Here is a 25,293-nt window from a genome sequence, read left to right as displayed (position 1 = left end):
GTATTAGAAATAAATTTACTAGTTGTGATACTTAAATATTGTCAGAGTAGTGCAAATTGCAGTCATTTGAAAACACAACTATTTCAAAGGTATTCTTCACTCCAGAAAATCTTATAACCTCTGTGCATGGTTTTAATGGATATAGGACTGCTTTGGTTCATTTGGACCTTGAAATCTTTTAATCTCTGATTCCCCATTTTCATCATCATCTTTCAAGACTACTGAGGAAAACAAAACATAATGCATTGACATTTTAAAGTTCTTCATACTTGCATCTATACATTAAAATAGTAACAAAATCAAATTTCATGCTTCAGAGCTTTAGCAAGTCATGAGTAAAGTAAAGGAGTACATTGTCTTGATGAGCAATTGGTTAGATACATCTTTTATCCTCTTCCTCTGAAGAATCAGAAGCTAGCTGCAACTATAGACTGGAAGAAAAAATAGATACAAAGACACTTACAAAATATTTCTTCAGTGTTTCTGCTGGCATGTTCAAGGCCCTGCTGATCACCAGATTTTTGTTCAAATAGGAAATTTTCCCTGCTCAGTTGGATGGGGACTTTGGAAGATTTTTGCCAACTTGTTAATTTTCTCTATGGCAAAATGAGTAGATGATCTCCTGAAGTGTCATCTTGTAAAAATTATTTTTCAGCCTCTAAATTTTATGATCAGAATAAATCACTTCTTGACAAGAAATGTCAAAACTGAGCTGTGTTTTATTTGGATTATCTGTGTATATTTCAGATAATCAAATCCTACCACTATTAAAAACCTGGAGTAGAGAAGCACATACAGTCCTCCCCGATGCCATGGCCTACTCAGGGAGAAATGCATACAATCATTACATCTAGGTCTGTAAGAAAGGGAAGTTACCAAACCTTGCAACACTCAGATCAAAGGGCTGGCAGTTGTGGTTGCTGACCTTGGTGAGCTGACAGATTCCCACATAGCTGCTCCCTCATTTCCCCTCCTTAACAGGACAGGGGGAGAAAATAAGACGGAAAAGCTTGTCAGCTGTTAATGTCTCTATGCTGTTTCAGGGAAAGAACTATACCACATTGGAAAAACACCTGGTTAAAATTAGGTGAAAGAAATAATCCAGAAAGCCCTAACTATTGATTATCCATTTAGGATAAAAAGAAACAATGTGGAAAATCTGTACCTTCTTAAAGAATACTGTAAATGTGAGGTTGAATAAATTAAACCTGCTTCACCACCATCTTCTCAATGGGCTGCAGAGGAACCTCTAGTCCCACACCTGGAGCTCCTTCTCCAGTGACCTTGGTGTCTGTAAGGCTGCTTCTCTCACATTTTTCTCAGTCCTTTCTCTTACAGCTGCCACACAGTATATTTTGCCCTTTCTTAAATATCTTATCACAGAAGCACCATCATCACCTGATGGCCTCAGCTGTGTCTTGTAGTGGGTCCATTTTGGAGCTGGCTGGAACTGGTTCTGTCTCATGTGGCGGAAGCCCCTGGTCTCACAGAAACCACCCCTGCAGCTCCCTTCCTCCCCCAAGTCTTCTCACATAAACCCAATATAGTTCTTGTTAGATCAAGAAAGCTTGGAAAATTTGTTTTGAGAGGTCAATTAAATAGGCAATCAGAAACAGACCTTACATCTTTGGAGGCAGCAGGGGACTAATAATCTCATGGTCTCTTGAAGACATGACACAGCAAAGAGATTCCTTATGATTCTTTCACAAGGATAATAGAGAACATGTATGTGACTTTCTGCTGATAAACATAAATTTTTATAAAGGGATGGAGGCTGGTAATATAAAGAGGTAAGAGAAAAGCCTGTCATGGATTACCATGTTCTGTAATGCTTATGCTGAAATCTGCTGGTTTCAGAATAAAAATTCTGAAATTCATGTTACATTTAAAGATAAGTGAAGTTTATGTCTGTGAAGTTCTTTTTTTTTTTTCCTTTTTTTCCTTTTTTTTTATTTTTTTAATATTGTCAGTTAAAAAGATGTGTTGTACACTTAGAACCATGACCATGGTGCTCAAGTGCCAACAGAAATTAAGTGTATTTTAATATTTTTTCTTGTGTAATTGTTCAGTGCAATGTTTGTGGTGCAGCTACAACATTATTGATAAAAATTCATAAACTTAATTTACACAAAACTTTAAGAACTAAAAAGACTTCATCTGAGAGCATGTTTTACTTTTTTTTTTGGTTTGGTTTAGTTGGTTTAAAAATGTATTACTATGTGTAAGGAAATGATACAATGGCAAATGTTTTGATACCTTTGACTAAAGAGGGAAATGAAGCTTTCAAAGACATAAGAAGTAGTAAATATTATGTCACTGAAAGAAAAAAATTATTCTTAAAGGGTGTCACTTCAGGGATAGTAACTGAAGATAAGATGTGTGTTCATATCATTTGTTTTACTAATTTGACATTATTTGCTCTATTAATTTGGTATTGTTTGCCTATGCATAATAAAAGAGAATAGGAACATGAACTGACTCTACATAAACATATCCAGAGATCACAAACACAGGTAAAAGATGCAGAGTACATAAAGTCTTAAAGTTAGAAAAGCTTATGTAACTGTAAATGTGGATGAGTCGTTAAAATGGACAAAATGTATAATGTCGGCTCTTATCCCACATGTGCGAATGAAGGAAAATAGAAAAGGGATTTCACTTTTTTAAAGGAAGTCATCAACATCACATATAGCTACCCATTCTGTCCAGCAAAATTGTCAAATGCTTACTGAACTCGGTATTATTGCCATTACTTACAGGATCTGAAAGAATATAATGTAATTTTTACAAATAATTTTCCTTTTAATTTAATTTATATTGCTAAGAAGAATTTGGGAGGTATTTTCACATCTTCAAAAATCATGAGTATTATGTAAACATTCCTTAGTTGGAAATGATCACTGGTGTATCGTTTATGTGATGGCTGAGGCAGGATTTCAGATTATCTCTTGTGATTTTAATAAGTAATTTTCAAATAAGCTATAATATTAGTGTCCCATGTGACATCTAGCATACCTGAATTCTTCTTCCCTATATTCTTTTGACCTGAACAAGGACTTTTGTGCTGTCTTCTTGTAATTCTTTTTTTCCAGTTCTATCAACAGATCTGATAAGAGATATTAATTCTCCTCACAAGCCTTCTTTTAGTGTCTAGCTTGTGTCTTTGTGCAGGAGAATTGTAAGTCTGAATTTAATACACTGGAATTCGTTGTGGCCAGAAGCATACATGTAAATGTCAATGCTGAAGCTTAACCTTTTTTTAACATTGTCAACTGTGTATTGGCATCTGTCTGTCTTGGCCCATTTTGTGAGAAAATGTAAATGTTTTAGCCCTCCTGGCAGGGAATTTCAGCATACATAATAGAAGAGAGAGACAATAATGCATAGTGCTTCTGTAGTGGCTAACAGAAGTAGCTGACAGTCCAAAGCTTCATGCTTATCGGCTGCTTTCATTCAGGAGCCAAAGTGATGTTTCCTTCTGTTCCCAACTGATAACAAGTGTGCAATACAGGCAAAAATAACTTTGGGCCAACTGCATCCCTATCAGGAAAGAGAAAAACAAATTGCTGGGCTGATTGGCAAGAAGGTGGTGAAAGGCTCATAGGTTTGCTGAAACCAAAATGTGTAGAGTTGGAGGCTAAGGGAAAAGGCAACTGAGTTATAGGAAACAAGAGGAAGAAAGAAGCCAAGAAAGGGCATAGGAAAAGACAAAATAAATTCAAAGAAAACATAAAAATTTAAGTAAAAAAAGAGATTCTGAGAGAAAGGAGTTACTTGCTTCACTGGAATGGAAAATGTACGCACAGTTTGTTTCCCTATAGCACTCTAAGTTTGGGAGAAAAAACTCATGATGTTGCTGTCACACAAGCAATTGTTTTCCAATTTCAAGTTAGGAGTAATAAAAGAGAAGAGATTTCTACCCCTTTACTTCTGCTGATGATTTTGTATTTAGTTAATTGTCTTATGTCTCCTGTGCTCCTCTGCCTTGGGGAATTCCAGGCTAAAGCTGTTTGGAAATTTACCATTAGAATAATTTCTCATAAGAAAATATTAATTAATTTCAAAATGCAACTTGTGAGGGCATATACAACAAAGAGACTTTATGGTTGAAGCGCTTTGGAGAGATTAAATTGTCTCTTCTACATTCCACCTGTTTGTCTTTTCAGTCGAAACATATCAGGAATATACGCTTAGATTTGCCTGTTCTTTTCTTTTGGAAAGGTTCTTGGGTTTCTGACAAAGTCTTCGGACACTTTTGGAATGTTCCCTATGTAAAAAAAACTTTGAAACTCAAAAATATTACAATCGGTTGAAAAAAGTTCTGGTTCAATTCTGTTCTAGATAGTTATTCATGGTCAAATCTGTAGGCCTATTGAATTAAATTTGTCTCTCCTTAAGGGGATTTATGTGTAAATTAATAACTTCCACTAAAGCCTGCAGGAAAGAGTAGAAAGGCTTCTGAGAGATCAAATTTACTAATTGTATAAAGTCTGCAGCTACAGAGTGTTCATGGAATACTGTAGACTTTGCATTCCATGGAATTATATTAACTTCCTGTGTCTAAGATAGGAATTCAGTTTTTTGTTAGAATTAGAACACAGTAGAAGGAGCTTTCAGCTGTTAGGAGATTACATCATATTGGTTTTATAGGACTATTTTAATTTTTTATAATAATGAATTCTTTGACCAGTTAGAGGAGAAGTGCTATTGAAAGATTTTGGTGTTCAGATCAGAGTTATTTTTCTGAAAAAATTAAAATGTGCCATTTACATTCAAGAAAATAGCATTAATACATAAAATAACATCACTACATAGCATAGTTTGGTTCTCCTAAATGGTTACACTGCAAATTAAAGGTCACAAATTCATAGAAGTGCAGCGCTTCTCCAACAATGTTTGTATATAGTATTAAGGAACTAACTATATGCTATTAATCATTCTTCTTGTCTGGCCTTATTATAACAAATAATACATTCGTAAGATGTGTACCCTCTATGGCAAGGAATACTTCTGGATAAAGATCTGAACCTTTTATAAGGCAGCTGTGACTGTCTGAACATTGCTGTCCTGTCCACAGTGCTAGCATAACATACAAGCTCACCATAAAGTTGTTTTAGGGCAGTGAGTTTGTGAAAAACTCTGTAGAAAGCCATTCGCTGTGCTGTAACACAGCTGAGAACTGTAATACAATGACGATTTCTTTTCATGTTTGTTTGTTCTTTTAGTTTCAACAACAGATGTACCATGTGGTCAAGATGACATAATAAAATTAATGAATATTTTAATATTATAGATATAAAGAATTGTGATTTTTTTTCCCCACGTTTTTCCACATATGCATCTCTTCATACATGTCCCTGTGCTTTCTGATATAGCGTTATGTAAGCTGTGAATCTCAGTATATATAATTGGAACAGATATTTAAGAAATGCTCAGTTTCATATTGCATCACTAATGTTATTAACTTTTGTTGTGATGCTTGACAAAATACATGGATTTCACAGCTCTCATTTCATCCACAAAATGTATTATTTTGTTAGAATGCAATCGGTTCGGTCAAACACAGTTTACACTTGGTAAAACTGCATTGGCTAGGCGCTAGGCTAGGCTAGGCTAGGATATTTCAGTTGGAAGGGAACTACAGTGATCACCTAGTCCAACTGTCTGACCACTTCAGGGATGACCAAAAGTTAAAGCATGTTGTTAAGGGCATTGTCCAAATGCCTCTTAAACACTGACAGGCTTGGGCATCAACCAGCTCTCTAGGAAGCCTGTTCAGTGTTTGACCACTCTCTTGGTAAAGAAATACTTCCTAATGTCCAATCTAAAACTCCTCTGATGCATCTCTGAACCATTCCCACTCATCCTGTCACTGGATCCCAGGGAGAAGAGATCAACACCTCCCTCTCCACTTCCCCTCAGGAAGCTGTAGAGAGCAATAGGCCACCCTTCAGCCTCCTTTCCTCCAAACTAGGCAAGCCCAGAGTCCTCAGCTGCTCCCCACAGGACATGCCTTGCAGCCCTTTCACTGGCTTTGTTGCCCTCCTCTGGATGCAGTTGAGGACCTTCACATCCTTCTTCAACTGTGGGTCCCAGAAATGTACACAAGGTGAATGCAGTTCTCAAGGTGAGACCTCACCAACGCTGAATACAGCGGGATAAACACCTCTTTTGACCGGCTGATCAAGTGGTATAATTAATAATTATTAGTAATTAATTAATAATTTGGTTTCTGTGTTCAAACCATCTTGTTCTTGCTTCTGCACAGAAAGTATGTAAAGTGAGTTGGAAATGAGGTGGTATAAAGATTTGTCAGTTCAGGATGCCTTCCTTTTCTCTTTGTTCCCAGACATGGAAAAGGGAAAGAATTCAGAATGGCTAGGCTGTCAGGATCACAATGCAGCCTGTTAAACATGGCCTTTGGTAGAAAATCGAGAGTGATCCTGTCATAACAGCTGCTAGCTCCTTCAGTACTCTGGCATGAATCCCATCAGACCCCATGGACTTGTGAACATTCATCTGGTAGTGGAAAGTCACTGTTCCCAGACTCGTGGTCCTGCGAGTCGGGGGACTGGGCAGCACAAGGTCTGTCAGTATTATTAAAGACTGAGGCAAAAAAACATTGAACACCTCCGTTTTTTCTTCACCCTTATTAGTCAGATGAACATCTTCAACAAGTATCAGTCCAAGGTTTTCTTTAGATCTCCTTTTGCTATTAGCACACTGAAAAAGCCCTTCTTGTTATCTGACACAACACTGGCCAGTTGCAACTCTAATTGATCTTTTGGCCTTCTGTGTTTTCTCCCTGCATATCTGAAACTCAGCTCTGTAATCTTTCTGCGAAGCCTGGACTTGCTCCCAGAGATTACACAATTTCTTTTTCCTCTTGAGCCCCATGAGCAGTTCCCTGTTCAGCCAAGCTGGTCTTCTACCCAGCTTGCTTGACTTACAATGCAGTGGAATTGCCTGCTCCTGTGCTTCTAAAAGGTGGTTCTTCAAGAATGACCAGTGCTCGTGGACTCCTAAGCCCTCAAAAACAGATTCTCAGGGTACTCTGATAAATAGCTACCTGAATATCTTAAAGTTTGCTCTCCTGACATTCAGGGTAGCAACTCTGCTTTCTTTTTTTCTCATTACACTGAACTCATTAATATTCCATGTTCACTGTGGCCAAGACAGCCACCTACCATCACATCTCCCACATGACCATCTCAATTTACAAACAGGAAGCCTAGGAAGGCATCTTTCCTAGTTGGCTCACTGACTATTTGTGGCAAGAAGTTATCTTCTGCAAACTTCAAGAATTTCCAAGATCTGCTCATCACAGCAGTACAGTATTCCCAGTAGATGTCTCGGAAGTTGAAATTTCCCATTAGGACAATGGCTACTGATCCAGAAATTTCTCCTAATTGCCCATAGAATAAATAATCAGTGCTTACATGCTGGCTGGGCAATTAGTAGTAGACACAACTACATCTCCTTTGTTTTCCATCCCCCTAATCCTTACCCAAAGGCTCTCAATCACATCCTCACTAAATGTAAAGGCTGTACAATCAAATCTCTCCCTTACACTTCACCTACCCTGCCTATCCCTCCTTAACAGCCTGTAACCCTCCATCCCAGCACTCCAGTGAGGGGACTCATTCCACCAAGTCTCAGTAATACCAATGTTATCATAGTTCTGGGTACTAACCAATGGTTCCAGTTCATCCTGTTTGTTTCTTATACTGCATGCATTGGTGTACAAGCATTTTAGATACACTCTGGAGCACTCTGTGCTCCCAGAAGCAGTGTAAATGTTCTCACTAGCATTGTCACCCTCAGGCGATGCCATGACAACCCTTGGCTTACCTACCACAATCCTGTTGGTATCCCCTTTCCCCACTGATTCTAGTTTAAAATTCTCTTGGTCAGTCCTGCCAGCTTATGCCCAAAGATGTGTTTTCCCCATTAGGACAGGTTGATCCTGTCAAGCCCCAGCATACCTTGTGCCTCAAAGGCTCTTCCATGGTTTAAAACCCCCAGATTTCAGCAAAGGCATCAGTCTTAGAGCCAGGTGTTGATATCCTGGGCTTGCTTATTTCTTCAAAAGTCTCCCCTCATTACTGGGAGGATCAAGGAAAACACTGTGCTCCTGAATTTTTTAACATTCTTTCAAAGGCTCTGAATTCTCTTTTGATAGACCTCAGACTTTTTGTTGCGACTTCATTAGTACCCATGAGAAAGAGCTGGAATGGATATTCGGTCTTGTGGTGACATATCTAATTCGGGCCTCAGGGAGGCAGTAACCTTTCCTGAAAAGAGGGTTCAGTCTGCAAACGGGTGCTTCCGTTCCACACAGGAGGAAATCACCAATGACCATAACTCACCATTGTTTCTTATAGGCACTTAATGCAGGTTTTGTTGCGAGGGGTTAGTGTCTCTGACCTTGGCAAGACTGCTTGCATAGATTCCTCCTTTATCTCATTAAGTGCTTCGTTCACTGTACTCAGGGCCTCGTACCTATTCTGTAAGGGTATCTTAGAGGATAAGGAAGGAGTTGTCTCACAGGTCCATGCTGTAACCTTCTTCCACCCCTCCTTATCCCTTTTAACACTGCCTTTATCCTGGCACAAAAAAGATCCTGGACCTGCCTCTATAGTGGCCACACTATGTTGGCTTACATGCATCAGAGATGGCAAAGAGTGGCTCCATTATCAATCTCCTTCTCAGACTCTTAAATATTCCTCGGTCTGCCCATCACCTTCTGCAGCTCAGCCACAAAGTACAACTGTTCATCCACCTGGCCACACCTTCCACAGGCTTCCTTGGAATCACTCTCTGCCTCCAGGAATACTCCTTCACACATCCCACAGCCAGAAACCTGGGTGGTCATATGCTTGGACAGGAGCTCTGTCTGTACGGCTACATTGGTATTACGAGGTGCTATAAGCTCAGGAAAAGCAGAGGACACTGCTTTTTGCTGGGTGGTCACTATGCTGCTGCACACCTGCCTGCTGCTATGCACTTGCCCGCTGCCACACTGACACTACCTGCCCTTCTTTTCCCTGTAAATAGAATCATAGAATCGTAGAATCATAAAGTCATAGAATGGTTTAGATTGAAAAGGACCTTAAAGATCATCTAGTTCCAACCCCCTGCTATGGGCAGGGACACCTCCCACAGCCCCATCTAGCCTGGCCTTGAACACTTCAAGGGATGGGACATCCACAGCTTCCTGAGGTAACCTGTTCCTATGCCTCACCATCCCCACAGTGTAAAATTTCTTTCTGGTATCTAATGTAAATCTACCTTCTTCCAGTTTAAAGCCATTACCCCTCATCCTATCACTACATGCCCTTGTAAAAAGTCCATCTCCAGGTTTCTTGTAGGCCCCCCTTCAGGTAACGGAAGGCCACTGTAAAGTCTCCCTGGAGCCTTCTCTTCTCCAGACTGAACAACCCCAGCTCTCTCAGCTTGTCTTCATAAGAGAGGTGCTCCAGCCCTCTGATCATCTTCGAGGCCCTCCGCTGGACCCTCTCCAAGAGGTCCATGTCCTTCTTGTTCTGAAGACTCCAAAGCTGGACATAGTACTCCAGGTGGGGTCTCACGGGAACAGGTAGGGGGGGAGAAATCACCTCCCGTGACCTGCTGGCCATGCTTCTCTTGATGCAATCCAGGATTCTGGGCTGCAAGTGTGCATAGCTGGCTCATGTTAAGGTTCTCATCCACCAACACCCCCAAATCCTTCTCCTCAGTGCTGCTCTCAATCCATTCTCCACCCAGCCTGTATTTGTGCTTGGAGCTCATCGCTTTCATGAAAACCTGTAAGTTTCCCCAGGAACTAAAATGAAACTGATTGGACTATGGTTTTATGAATCTTCTTTTTCACCTCTTTTTGTAGATGGATGCAATATTTATCACTTTTGTAGTCAGTTGGGACTTTTCTTTATCTTCATTAGCTTTCAAAGGTGATAGAGAACAATTTAAAATTGAGAGACTTTTTTCATTAACCTTCAGTTTTTAAAACAGCTTGTCCTAATTTTTAGGACTATAGCCCAAAATAAGGTGAAGAAATTTAGAAAAAATAAATAGTGCTCTAAGATCAAAATAAATGTGAATCTTATTTGGATACCTATATTATATTACCTTGCTCTGAAACACTTCTATATTCTACTGCTATATGTTCTGATTTTACTTTGTTCAATATCAGCTTTTAGAAATGTGTACCTTATATGAATATGTATTTTATTTAAATATGACAAATTTAAAGTTATGACTGAACAACAGTAAATATTATATGAATTTTTTATAGAAAAATAAAATATTATTTAGAACATTTATTTATGCACATGTTGTATCACACATTCAAGGACAAATTCAGAGAGTGTAATAGTTTATGCTTCCATCCTTTGTGTGAGTGTTATGATGAACCCTTAATGTGACAGGCAAAGATAACGTAATGAATGTCTTGCTGCACTTGGAAGACCGTGAAAAAAAGTAACTGACACAATATTTTGTTCCAGGTGGGAGTAAAAAGCAACTGCTTTCCTGGCCCTTTACAGCCTAGTTAAGAATTTGACTGACAGAATGTTGGCACCAGCTGTGGAAGAGCTGATCAGCCTCAACTCCAAGTAAGTGAAGTCTTACGCATTTGGAGGTTCATTTCAGACTGAATTTACAAAGCCTGCTGATTTCTAACAACAAACATAAATTAAAAATGCAGTTTCTAAGACACTGTAGAGCACTTTGGTTTCTTGGGTTGTGTAATTCAATTTCTCATTTAAACACATCTTTAAATCTGTATGTAACTTCGTTTCTTCATAATGTTATTTTGCAAACTTAATGATATCACATTCTGATTCTTCTTCCTTTCTAGACAATTGAAAGCACTCACTTAAAGTGATGATAAATTCTTATGAAACATAAATGTAAACCATGAACATATATGCCTATATTCAATGATCAAGAAAATATAGGTAGTAATCTATTTGCTATTGAAGACAAACTGGTTTGGGTGCTAATTAAATAGATGTTCTTTCCTATTGCGTTTCTCATGGGAGACAATTGTGAATGCAGGACAGTCAAAGCCTTGATTCTCCAAAGGTGGTATCTTAGGAAGTCCCACAAGTTATCCCTCACTTGCTAGGAGCTAAGGTGATGGCAATGCTAAAGCCACAAAGTATAGGAATCACACACACATGAGAAAAATCTGCAGAGAACTTCTTACTGGAAATAGGTGGAAGGCACCATCTGTATTAAAACACACTTCTCATCCTTGTATTTTTAGGGTTTTTTTCATGAACTTCGGTATCTCAAACTTAGAATATTTTATTTTTCCTGATATTCTTTCCTGGTAAATGTCAAAAAAATCTTGTTTTCTATAGCTAGTAGGAGCTTATGGAGAAGATAAAGGTAGGATGTTTTTCAGTTTGTCAGATCTACTTTTTACTCACATTATAAGACAGTGTAATTTCTCAGTGAAAGTCTATTTTCCTCTTTGAACAACTGCTAAGAAACCTGGAGTATACTAGCCTGGGAAAAGGAGAAAAGAAAGAGATGGGGAAACAGAAGAAGAAAGAAAGAAAGAGAGGCAGTGAGGGTGGAGTATCAATAAAAGATGTTAATATGTCAGAGACATAGGCAACATATGATATTGTAAAAAAAAAAAAATAAATCTCTGAAAACACGCTAGTGTCACTGCAAAATTAACTCTTAGTTTACATTACTTGACAGTTTGGAAATTGCTCAAAATGTTTATTGTTAGAGCTATTTGCATAGAAACAGTCTAATAGAGGAGCCAAACTCCTCATGGTGGCTGTGTTAACCTAGGATCACCAATTGCTTTACTGATTATTGGAAATGCTGATAAGTTAAATAGATGCTTTGTCTTCTTTTTCCACTGCTTGCCAAACCAAGCTAAGCTATGACTCCTATATAATATTTACTACATAAAATAATAATAAAAAAAATAGGACTCTTCAGAGGTTCTCGAATGTATTGAATAAAATGTGTAAATCTTCTTTAACAGTTCTTTTTAGATTAGGCATAGAGGGCAAAGAAACTTAATCTACCATATTCTTGATTCAAGCTGAGAATAATGTTTATATGAGCAGTTATTTGTCTTTTAAAACTTTCAACTAGCAAATTTACTCTCTATGAGTGTTTGATGTGTGACTTAAAATTTTCTGTAAGAGTGAGAGCATTCCTCCAGTGATTTGGTGATTGATAGCTGCATTTAGGAAACCCTCTATTAATTATAAGCATCTTATTTTCCCCAAGTCTTTATTACTTTTTGAAAGCAAAAAAGCCTGCAGCCTAAAAGGGGCTTATTAGTAGTTGCTGTTAAAGTTGAAGCCCAGCAATGCTTTAAACTAAAAAAAAACCCCAAACCCGAGACTTTGAGAAGGGGAGTTCTTTGTTGTTACCTGATTGCTGGTGAGAGGAAACAACTTGTAAGCAAGATCCCATCTGCTTTAGACAGACTATGTTTTTTTAGATAAAACATGAGTAACTGTAAAGTTTGGGTACAATAAAGAGAACATACCTTCAGCCTTACCAAATCTTAATTCTGATATAACTTTCTATGGCATCCTAGGAGAAACTAGAAAGGGAAAACGTCAAGGGACAAAAAAGAAAATAACTCAATATTTTCTAACATTGGTGCTCCTTTTGTGGCAAGACCTCTCTTAAAAGCTCCATTTGCCACTACAATTTATGTTTAATGCAGGCCCTTTGAGATAAGAAACCTGTAGCAGACAGAACAGATGAAAAATGGATAAAAGACATCAGGCTTCTTGGGATAAACTGACAGGAAGTAGCACCCTAAAACATCCTAAGAGCCATCCTATACCAAAAGATTATGTTTATACACAGTATGCAGTAGAGCTGCCTTGATTGCTACGTGAAGTCTAGAATAGCTCCTAAGAGTTAGCAATAATTTCCCAGATTTCTTTTTTTATATCTTCTCTAACAGCCAATTATGACTGGGATACATGTGTAGAGCGGGGAAATTTCAGGCAGGAGAACTCAGGCTAGAAAATAATTACCTTTTTATCCCTGCTGAGTCTAAAGAGGATGATGGTGGCTATTGTGTAGGTATCCTGGAGACTGGCAGGCTTGCTTAATATACACAGATTTTCCAGTTGACAAATTTTTGGGTTTTGTTAACCTTTTGCAGTTGCTTGTGAATAGAACAGGGGTTTTATATGTTAAAAATGACCTATTCAAGACAATTAATTTTATTCTGTTTTCTGGCACAAATAAGCAATCTTCAGATTTTTAGAAGGCAACTCTAAATTACTAAGCCTGGAAAAGTTTGCTACTGGCAACGGTTTGTGGAAGAATATATTTTATTTATTTTTATTTCTTTTATCTACTTATTTATTTATTTTATACTCATGGTCTAATTGTTTATTGAAAACAGGATACTTTTTATAATTGTTTACCTGATATTTCAATATTATGAGGTCGGACAAAGAAATCAAGAGTTGTTCTAATTCTCAAGCAGAGATATTTGTATATCAGGCAGAAGCAATGCAGGGATATATTAGAGGTTACCTATTTATTCAATCAAATGCAAGGTGAAATTAGCACCAGTGCTTCTGTACCAACACACTAAATTTTATTGGATGTTTCATTCGTTCTGTTTACATCGTGCTAAAATTCTGCATCTCACAAACTCATATCAAGATCAGAGAACCTACTTAAGCTAGCAGTTTACAAGCAATTTCAAGCTTCTGCTCAACAGTGCTGATCAGTCTGCTGTGTTTTATGCAAAGTGTTAAGCTAAAGAAATATCCCAGTAGTGTTTGAAGAAGGAATAATCTTTTGTTAACAAATTTGATGTTAAAAAGAGAGAGTCATAGGCAGTGGACATGTTCAAAATGTTTAGTTGATTGACAATTGTTTGGCACTTTAAAAACTGAGAAATGACATCTCATGCAAGAAGTGTATTTATGTGACATACCAGATGACCAATATTTCTGAAGTGGGAAAAGATGGTATGAAATTATTGGAGTTAACAAGCATAGTGATGGAAAAAAACCTCAATACTGTGATGTTGAATGCGAATGGTGCCTACATCCCTTTGAAGTCATAGTCACTGATAGTAGTTTTATTTCACTTATTTCTTATTTCCAAGTGAAACAATTTAGAAATATCAAAATAATCATGTAAGACATGTAAGTAGCATCTTATCTTTTTAACAGCTGCTATGTAAAATGAAGCACAGAGTTGCTCTAGATCATAGACACAATATTTAACAAGTTCAGGAAAATCCAGGTCCATGCAAATCATGTCTATGCAATGTGATAACCTTGATGAAAAGACCGTAGAGAGGCAAAGATGTGTATACTTGATCATCCTGACTTCAGAAAGTCCTTTGACACAGCTCTCATAGTATCTTTATTGCCAGTATCTTATTGGTGATATATGAACCAGATAAACAGTCAGCAACGTGGGTTGAATATGGCCTGGCCTGCTGGGCTTACTGTGTTGTGAATAATAATACAAAGTCCAGCTACTGACTAGAAAGCAGCAGTTTCCTCTCAGGGAGCAATACCAGGACCAATACTTTTTAATGTCCTTCATTAATGGCCTGAATGAAGGTACAGATTTCACTCTCATTATGCTTGCAGAATGACACAAAATGTTCTTCAAGCAGTCAATCTGCTCGAGGTCAGGGCTGCTGCTCAGAGAAATTATCTGTTAGGAACCCCATGAAGGTGAACACAAAGTCCTGCATCTGGAAGATAACAGTAGAAACCGAGACCGACCGTCTGGATCTGCAGTAATGGTCCTGGGAGCTCTGGTGTACATTAGGCTGGTTCCAAGGCAGCAGTACATCCAGGCATAGCACTCCCACATCCTGGACTGCATGAGCAAGGGCACAGCCAACAGGCCTAGGGAAGTGATCCTGCACTGCTCTTCAGTACCTGTGAGATAGCATCTGGCTTGCTGTGTACAGCTTTGGGCACCCCAGTATGAGACAGGCATCCATGTAACAGAGATAGTCCTGACCGATGTGGTCTGAGGATGGAGTACAGAGCATCCAAGGACAGTCTGTAGGGGCTGATCTTGTTGAACCTGGGGAAGGGACAGTTTTGTCGGGGAGGAGAAAATTTACTGATATGTACAGCTACTTGATCATAGGATGTAGAGGAGGCAGAGCCAGACTCTTCCCATAGGATGTAGAGGAGGCAGAGCCAGACTCTTCCCAGAGGTGCACAGAGGAAGGACAAGAGACAACAAACACAAACTGAAACACAGAAAATTTTGACTAGAAATAATGAAAAAAGATTACTGTGATGGTAGGCAGGTTGCCTAGAGAGAGTGTGGAATCTCCATTCTTGAAAATACTCAAAACCTGATCTTCCAGCACAGTATGCTTTAATTGGATGTGCTTTGCGCAGAGAGGTTGGACTCGATGGCATCCAAAGGTCTTATCCATAGATAAGACTGTTTTGTGACTGAAAATACTAAATAAAACCATGAGAATCTGTCAAGTAGTCTCTGTTCCTTGTGCTTTTCAGAGATTTGGCCAAGATTACAGTCATGGAATTTACCTGTTGAAAGAGGAAGAGAGTTAATTTATTTAGAAACACCTCCTTACTGTAACATACAGACCTCTTTTTATTCTGGACGTCAGGGTAACCTTCTTGAGGAAAAGTATGAAAAGTGAAACGATCGGAAATTTACACTAGAATGCAGACATGCTGCATATTGTTACAGACTGCACTGAAGTGCACCACAGATTCATCTTTATGTTGGTATATATTCAATACATACCTTTCAAATAGTTCCCAAATACTTCCCTGGCATGTGGTGAAAAACTTTTGCAGAACAAATAGAATCATAGAATCATAGAATCATAGAATTGCTGAGGTTGGAAGGGAACTTTAAGATCATCAAGTCCAACCTTTAACCTACCCTGACAAAAAACACTTCTAAACCATGTCCCTAAGTGCCCCATCTACCCTTTTTTTAAACACCTCCAGGGATGGTGAATCCACCACCTCCCTGGGCAGCCTATTCCAATGTTTAATAACCCTTTCAGTAAAAAAATATTTCCTAATATCCAATCTAAACCTCCCCTGACATAACTTGAACCTGTTTCCTCTTGTCCTACCACTTGTCACCAAGGAGAAGAGGTCAGCCCCCATCTCTCTACAACCTCCTTTCAGGTAGTTGTAGAAGGTGATAAGGTCTCCCCTCAGCCTCCTCTTCTCCAAGCTAAACAACCCCAGCTCCCTCAGTCGTTCTTCATAAGGTTTGTCCTCCAGACCCCTCACCAGCTTTGTAGCCCTTCTCTGGACACGCTCCAACACCTCAATGTCCTTCTTGTAGTGAGAGGCCCAAAACTGAATGCAGTACTCGAGGTGGGGCCTCACCAGTGCCGAGTACAGGGGGGTGATCACTTCCCTAGTCCTGCTCACCACACTATTCCTGATACAGGCTAGGATGCTGCTGGCCTTCTTGGCCACCTGGGCACACTGCTGGCTCATATTCAGCCGGCCGTCCACCAACACCCCCAGGTCCTTTTCTGCCAGGCAGCTTTCGAGCCACTCTGCCCCAATCCTGTAGCACAGCATGGGGTTGTTGTGACAACAACCCCATTGAGTGGGGTCACTAATTTTTCAAGTCTTTGAAACCTTTTTTATCCTCTGTAATACAAAAATTCAGATGAACCATGAGCATGATAAGTTATATATTTTTCACAAGTATTTCCAGTGAGTAAGGTGCAAAAGTAAAGCAGAAGATTATTTTAGATTAAAAATAAAATCTCTGTGTATTAATCAATTTAGCTTAACACTTGCGATCTCGCTGACAACGAATAAATCCCAGTGAAATGAAGGATATAAACCCAAGAACTATTAGTGCTCATGTTACAGCAGTTTAAAATACCATGCCACCAGAATGCTTTTGTGATGGTCTCTTTCTAGGCCATCTTTGTCCCAGTAAATAACAGGCAAGAAAACGAAACACTATAATATTCATTTTAGGTTTGGGAACCAAGGCACAGTAAAGTGAGTATTTGACTCCAGGAATCTGGTGTTAAGCCAGAAATGGAACCTGTTGGTCTTGACCCCTGCTCCAGGGATTCGGCTTTCATCTCTAAGAGAGGTTAAAGCTTTGCGTTTGGATAATGTCAGGATCAGATTTTCACAAGCTTTTAGTAGACTGATTGGATTAGGTCTTCTATGCTTTCCCCAGAGAGCACTTATTTGATTATCAACAGATTATCCCTGATTTTAATACATATTGAAGGTCAAGGTTAATATTTTTGCAGCTTTCCTGAAGTTCTGTGTGATGGCAAAATTCAACAAGGTAGAACTGGTTATGATTTGTCTCTTAATCTTATAATCTCTTATAACTGTTCCATTTATGTGTGTGAAGATATCAGGCTTTAGAGACATACTGAAATGACAGTTCCCTTGGACACAGGAAAAGAGAAACTGTGTATGCACTGATGACTTGTCTCTGGATTGGTTTAAGTTATACACAAGGGCAAGAAAGAAGCTTAACCCTTCTGTCTCTCTATTTTTTAGCCCTTTGAATAGACAGGTAGTGAGTATGGTCAACAGCTCCTGTTACCAGTTTTGGATCTGTTATTTACACAATATTCTCTGCAGGGTAAGAAGTTGTACTTCCTGTTTGATCATCAGTAATAAGTTTTAAAGTTATATATAGACAAAACAGCAAACTGATTCATGTTAAGCATGATGAAAATCCTGTGAGTAGCATTTAAACTAACGTCTGTTAGTGTATTAAAATCGTGGCTTGACAGCATTTTACATAACTTTTAAAGAATCTTCTGAATAGTAGCGTGTTTATGTAAATAACATATTCTTGAAAGCGTTTGAAACCAGAACATCTCCAAAGATAGAATTTTAAGTACTTTTGCTTATTTGTAAGTGCAGAATTTGCTGATAGTTAATAGCAACTATACTGTAAGTGTGACAGACATACAAACTACTAAATAAATGAGGCAATCTAAGACCAGACCAAACAGGAACGGTATTTGAATATAATAATCTTTTCTAGCATACCATTATCACTGCCAAACATGTAGAGGACTGAAAACTTCTGTTTACATAAGTTTTGTAGAGGGGAACTACTCTTCTCTTTACACAAATGCGAAATTGAGGCACAGAAAAAGCAATTAATTTCCACAGTGTTATATAGGGAATATATGGAAAGCTAGGGAGATGCTTTCCCAAATCTTAGGTTAGGGTCTTGAAAATGAAGCTGTCATTTGTGAAGGGCTGTCTGTAATAGAGAAAACAGGAAGTCTGGGGCCATGACTTTCAATTTCACATACAAACTTGTGTTTAAAAAGGGGAAAAAAAAATCAGAAATAATTTATTGAAATGGAAATATGGTTTTTTTGTCATATTGTGCAGATTGGCATCATTAGAAGGTTAACATGTGTCTCTATTTCATATGAGACACATCACAAAAGGATTATTGAGGAATTTTCTCTCTCTTTTAAATCAGGTAGTATCCCTGACTGATGTCTGGTTTCTTTCTTCTATCTGTTCATGCTAGGTTGATCTCAGAACTTCGTGCACACTTGTCAGTCCCCTTGAATGAAAATCTCCTCCATCTAGAATGAAACACTTCATTTTGTAATTGTCTACTCAATTTAATAGGGTGCATAGTGTGAACACCACTCCTAATTTGAAATAATATGCAGTACATAGACAAGAGCTATCTAATTTGTCCTGATACCTCTGATGTAAAACAAGCAAATCATGTCAGCTAAAACTAACATAATCATATTTTGTTTCTAGAATTGTGGCCTAGAATGTATTTTCTACATGTAATTAAATACAAATTTCCCTATAGAAGTGTGATCTGGTTTTCATCTCGTAAAACCCCAATTTCAGCCACTTTTCACTTTCTAGACTTAAGCATTCCAGCTGCCAGTTTTCACGCAAAGTTATTTGCCCTGATTCAAATATTAAAGTTTCAGCTAAAACTGTTCAGTCTTTTCCCAGGTGAAGCTTGGAAAAAATGTATTGGTTTGTCCATGGTTTTTCAAAAAATATACAGCTTTTACTTGAGATAATCTATTGCTTCTGTCACTGGAAAAGGGTGATAAATTGACAAGGCCATGGTTTGGTGTTGCTATAATTCCTAGCAAAGGCTGACACATTTTGCAAAGTGATTTGCCTCTGAAAAATCTTTGTGTACATGCTCTCTATAAAAACTTCTTAGAGTTCTTATCTACAGGAATATACCCCATTATCCAACTGCCACTACATGTGCCTATATGGACATTATGCCTGTGTGTTAAGGTGACAAAGATTATACAGTCAAAATCTTGCTAAGGGTGAAAAGGTAACACATTTTATTTTTAAAAACAATATCTTATTCTTACTATAATTGAAATATTGACAGTCTAAATGAAATATTATAATTAGTCCAAACATAATTATTATGCAGAAGGAAAGAAATCAAGTTTGCTGATGACATTTCTGGGACCCACAGTTGAAGAAGGATGTGAAGGTCCTCAACTGCATCCAGAGGAGGGCAACAAAGCCAGTGAAAGGGCTGCAAGGCATGTCCTGTGGGGAGCAGCTGAGGACTCTGGGCTTGCCTAGTTTGGAGGAAAGGAGGCTGAAGGGTGGCCTATTGCTCTCTACAGCTTCCTGAGGGGAAGTGGAGAGGGAGGTGTTGATCTCTTCTCCCTGGGATCCAGTGACAGGATGAGTGGGAATGGTTCAGAGATGCATCAGAGGAGTTTTAGATTGGACATTAGGAAGTATTTCTTTACCAAGAGAGTGGTCAAACACTGAACAGGCTTCCTAGAGAGCTGGTTGATGCCCAAGCCTGTCAGTGTTTAAGAGGCATTTGGACAATGCCCTTAACAACATGCTTTAACTTTTGGTCATCCCTGAAGTGGTCAGACAGTTGGACTAGGTGATCACTGTAGTTCCCTTCCAACTGAAATATCCTAGCCTAGCCTAGCCTAGCGCCTAGCCAATGCAGTTTTACCAAGTGTAAACTGTGTTTGACCGAACCGATTGCATTCTAACAAAATAATACATTTTGTGGATGAAATGAGAGCTGTGAAATCCATGTATTTTGTCAAGCATCACAACAAAAGTTAATAACATTAGTGATGCAATATGAAACTGAGCATTTCTTAAATATCTGTTCCAATTATATATACTGAGATTCACAGCTTACATAACGCTATATCAGAAAGCACAGGGACATGTATGAAGAGATGCATATGTGGAAAAACGTGGGGAAAAAAAATCACAATTCTTTATATCTATAATATTAAAATATTCATTAATTTTATTATGTCATCTTGACCACATGGTACATCTGTTGTTGAAACTAAAAGAACAAACAAACATGAAAAGAAATCGTCATTGTATTACAGTTCTCAGCTGTGTTACAGCACAGTGAATGGCTTTCTACACAGGCCATATATAAACAAGTTAAAATATATCTTCAGGCAGGTCAAGACAGTTTCAGACAAAGACAGACTGATAAACTTCAGTTCTGAAAGCTTGTAAAATGAACACAAAACCTGTGATCTGCTACTAGCAATAGTGAAACTTATTTTCTGCACTACCATGGGCTGTGCTTGATCTGTGTTTGTCCTAATTACTAGAGACTGATACAGGATTAGTATTGAAATTGATAGAGAAATGGTCTCTATGCTGCCAGTGTTCTCTATCTGGTTTGTAGATAATGTAGAGGAGGAGTTGGTCACAAAATTCTATCGTAAAATGTTAGCTATTCATTAAATGACTATTATCTCTTCCATTAATTGCTTACATGTGAGGCGTGAAAATGTCAGAACTGATACAAATAACAAAATTAACTCATTTAAAGCATTTTAAAAAAATTTACTTTGTTAACTTATCTATATTTACTGTGGAAGGGGGTGATGCTTTCCTTTATCTCTGAAGAACTCTTTAGCTGTGATTAAATTTTATAATATGTATATACATTCTTCTGCCTTTTCTGTAATGAGTTTTATCCAAATTCAGAGGCAAATGTTTAATCAGAAACATTTGCTAATCTTTTTATTCTGAATGTAACAGCAGTCACAAAAATTATGTTGTTTTCATCTAAATATGCCAGAATAAAAACAAGTCACTTGTACCAAAATGGCTTGAATTTTTTGGAACAGAAAATAAGAGGAAACATTCTTGTCATAAATTATTAATGAAATCTCAAATTGACACTCTTTTAAAGCTACTAGGTGTCTTCTTTCCTTCCTTCCACGTGTTGATTCTTATTTTCATGTATAAATAAATATATTATCCATACAACTATACATGCTGATTATATTGTTTCTGAATAAAAGCTTAGTTAGCTTCCTTTGCTGAGAAATGTTTGCAGTAATTCATAGGAAGCCACTTCTGAATTAGTTTTTAATATTACAAATCAAACATGCAAGCAAATACTGTACAAGATTAACTCTCCCTATGTTTTATCTCAGATCAGTCTTAAAAACTCCCAAACCATTGTAGTCTGGCGCTGTATTTCTTTTTTTTAAAGCAATTTGAATCTGACTTACTGTTCTCTAATAAATCATTAGCATTCAAATAGTGTCAGTCAGGTTGGCAAGTAGCCTACATGCACGCAAACACATCATTGCTTGCTACAGCAAAAATCACATGTTTAAACATTCACTGCTTCAAAGCATATTAGCAGTAAATATAACACCTGATGCCTCTCTATTCTCAACACATTTAGTGAGGTTGTGAAAAGCTCAGCAATATTCCAAGAGGGCAGCTAATGCCTCTGTGGTTTTTTGTCTGTCTTTGGACGTCCTTTCTGAAGTCTGTATGAAACTTGATCCAGACCTGACGGATTTCAGGTTTCCCTGTGAATCTTACTCCTTTCAGGACAAATCATCTCAGTGTTGACCTATTCCATCATCACTGAAAGGTCTCATGCGAATTGAACTTTCAGTTTGCCATGGACCACAGTACAATTCTTAGAGAGATATACAGGTATTTACACCGAATTCCAAGTGTGGGGACCCACAATGTCCAGCAAAGAAGAGACTGAAGGGTGATGATTACATAATAGATTCATAGATTGCATCTTCACTCATCAATTTTGGTTCCACAGTCTGTAAACAGCTCTTTAAACTGAAACTACAGTTTTCTCTGTTCACTACAGCTACTATCTTGTGCTCCTCAGGGCTGCGACCACCAACACATGGCCTGGAACCACCATGCATGAATGTTCAGCTTAGACTCTATGTGCTAAGTAGGTCTAATCAAACTGTAAAAAACAGGCAGTAGTGTATGTCCCTCTCATGTCTGACCAGAAAGGTTGTGCACCGTTAGCTAGAAAGAGAGCAGCTGTTCACATGAAATAATTAATAAAATAATTAAGAAGATTTACTGATTCTTTGGAAACTCTGCAACTGTTACTTTAAATGGAAAGTTGCCATTTTAGTAAGGAACAGCTAGAAAAGATTGGTTTTCCTCTAAAACATGGTTGAACTTAGAAGGGAAGCAGTCCTAGCCAACTATAACCAGTGTGCAGGAGTTTCCCAAGGTTATTTATATTTTCTTTGAAGTGTTTGAAGTAGTCCTTGTAGAAGGTGGGAGAATCAGCGGGGACAGAAAACTGGCACTCTTCCTGTAGTAATGGACGGCTGGATCATGATGGGCAGATTTCCTGCAAAAGTATGACATTTCTGGAGGATTTGTGTGTGACAGATGGGATACCACCTGCTGAGAAATTGAAAGGGCTATACTAACATCACTGAAAATATGAAACGTTAGTAAATTAAAGGTGTCACCATCTTTTGCCTCCATAATATGTCAGGGAATATCAACATTCAGAAAAAGGTGAAAGAGCAGGGGACAACTGACTCATTTGAAACTTATTCCAGAGTCCTGAATATGTAGAAAGTAAAGTACATTGGAGGTGTGTGTCGATTATTAAGCTGGACAAAGGCCTTTAAGGCCACATTTGCCATAGCTGTCACTATTAAATCTAATATGGATATACCTAGCTGTGTTGAATTCACAGGAGAGCAGCTTCCTTGCTGAACTTGCAGTTGGTAACTATATTGCTACTTTTATCAGCTGTCATGCAGGAGAATTGCTATGCCTTTTATTTTCAGTTGTCATGTGAACACATCCAGTGTAGACTTACTTCAAGCAACGGACTAAATTAATCTTAACAAAACTTTGGCCATTTGATTTCTGAATATCTGTAGAGGAATTAGGTGCACTTTAAATTTACTTTTTTTTGAGAAGTTTTAGTTATTTTTAAGTGTGTTTATATAGAAAGGCTTAATCAGAATGATTGCAGAAGGCAAAAGAGTATACACATATACTTTGATCGTGTAAAGCATAGGTCTAACTAATAAGTTCCATATTTCAGGTATAATTACTGTTCTGTTTCACTAAATGTATAGAAAATGAAATGTTCTTTTAAGTGAATAATAAAGTTAGGTGAGCAACTTGCAGCAGCAGGTAATCCCTAAAACTGGAGACAGTATAAATATGAGCAGAGAGCAGCACATATGGAAGGAAAAAAGAGGTTCTACCTTCTTTTTCAAAGGGGCTTTGAAATTTATAGTCCTTTGCAATGCAAAAGTAATTAGTAAGATACCTTTTTTACCAAAGAGATAGACAGTTCACAATTTAAAATTACTGTTTTCGAGAACAGAATGTTCTGAAATAATTCTAAGTTTCCTGAACCACATGGCAAACTACCTCTGAATTTCCCTTTTTCTATATTCAAAAGACAATATTTGTTTACTACTGAGTAGTGCCGTGCCACATTTTGCCTGTATTATTCATACAGAAACCATCCCTCCTCTAAGAAAGTTTTCACTGACGTCAGTGTGACTTGTTCCAGAGCAAAGTACTTGTCAACATGGGAAAGGATGTGCAAATTCTGTTCTTAATATTTAGAGGAATATTGTATTCCTTTAAGGCTCCCTACCCATGGGAGATGGGGCAAGTAGCTGACTCCTTAAACAGCGAATAGAAGTCTTCGTTTTTAAGAGCTACATCCTGCCTGTTGAAAGATTTTAGGGCTCTTAATTTCTTGTCCAGACTCAGCTGTAGGCAGCCTCGTTTCTCATGTTAGTCATAGTGTTACTAATTAAAAAAAACTCTTTCCTTTCCTTTGCTCTACCTTCTTTTTCCTGGTAACTTTGTATTAAAAATGTGAATTTGTTTCAGAAGGCATTGAGGTTAATACAAGTAATATCACTTGTAGTGCAAAGATCCAAAGTGCTCTGTTTTATGTTATTTACCTATTTGTCTTTTGCTCTGAATAATTAAGATGTGTGAAAAATATAGCCACATAAGCAATAGTTCACAAACTACTGACTAATTCATCGATTACTGCTGCTTTGAAATATGACTACAATTTGTGCTGACACTTAGAAGTAACATGATTTAGGGAAAACACTTTCCCAATTAACATTATAATGTATAACTTTATTTAAAGATCATATTACTATGTAAAACCTATTAAATAGACAATAGAATTCCTATCACTAGTGCCCAGATATTTATGTTATAGAAATTCACAGTTATTTAAATATTTATAAAATGAGAGTTGAGAGAAGCACTTTTGAAAAGCAGTTAATAATGAACAGACATCAAGGGAGCCATCATTATAATAGCAAAGTGCTTTGCAACTCCAATAACTTCACTGGTGCAGAAGCAGGCCATCAAATTTAATTAAAAGCAGTCAAAAATAAGCTGAAAAATTGAACTGCAAAAGCCTATCCTTTGCCAGCAGATGAAGGCAAAGACAAAGAGAGAAGGGAGAACCTTGAAAGTAGTAATGAATTGATAAGCCTTCCTGCCTGCAACTTGTAATTCGTTCTGTCAGATTTTAGTATCAGTTAAAGTAGATTAATAGAACAATCACTGATTCTCTATCTTAAATCTTTATGCACAGTCCCTCTACTATGGATTTCCATGATAAATGAAATTCTAAGAGGGTAAAAATTTAGATTCATTTCCTTACTTGCTCATTTTTTTTAAAATAATTTCGACATCTACATTTGCTGGATACAAGCAAAGTCTTCAAAACAATTTAGAGACAGAAATAAACATTTTTATTGATTGGATTTTTTGGTTCTTGCAGGGAGGTTTAGTATCTTTTTACCCAACAAAGGTAGATATCACCTGGAACATGAAGTATTGACATCTCCATCTGCCACTAGAGGTTCCCATGGTGAAATGAAAGATAAGGAGACTCATTTGTAATGTAAGAGGGCTAGCAAATTTATTGCTGTTTTATATGCTCAGATTAATGTGGATATATGCAAACTGTACCACAAGGACAAAACCA

The 25,293-nt window shown here is 37.7% G+C and overlaps 1 protein-coding gene across 21 annotated transcripts in view; it reads left to right on the top strand.

The window, feature by feature from the left end:
• The window catches only part of PTPRD (protein tyrosine phosphatase receptor type D), a 1,287,856-nt gene that overhangs the window by 342,415 nt on the left and 920,148 nt on the right, over positions 1 to 25,293 (top strand). For all 21 annotated transcript variants that reach the window (XM_074569146.1, XM_074569145.1, XM_074569143.1 and 18 more), the window contains exon 4: positions 10,506 to 10,613. The gene's annotated coding sequence lies outside the window, so the exon portion shown is untranslated. The remainder of the gene's footprint in view (positions 1 to 10,505; positions 10,614 to 25,293) is intronic.

The sequence above is a fragment of the Larus michahellis genome, chromosome Z, assembly GCF_964199755.1.
Source record: "Larus michahellis chromosome Z, bLarMic1.1, whole genome shotgun sequence".
NCBI lineage: Eukaryota > Metazoa > Chordata > Aves > Charadriiformes > Laridae > Larus > Larus michahellis.
The sequence above is the reverse complement of the archived record's forward strand: the minus strand, read 5'-3'. Positions and strand labels throughout refer to the sequence as shown.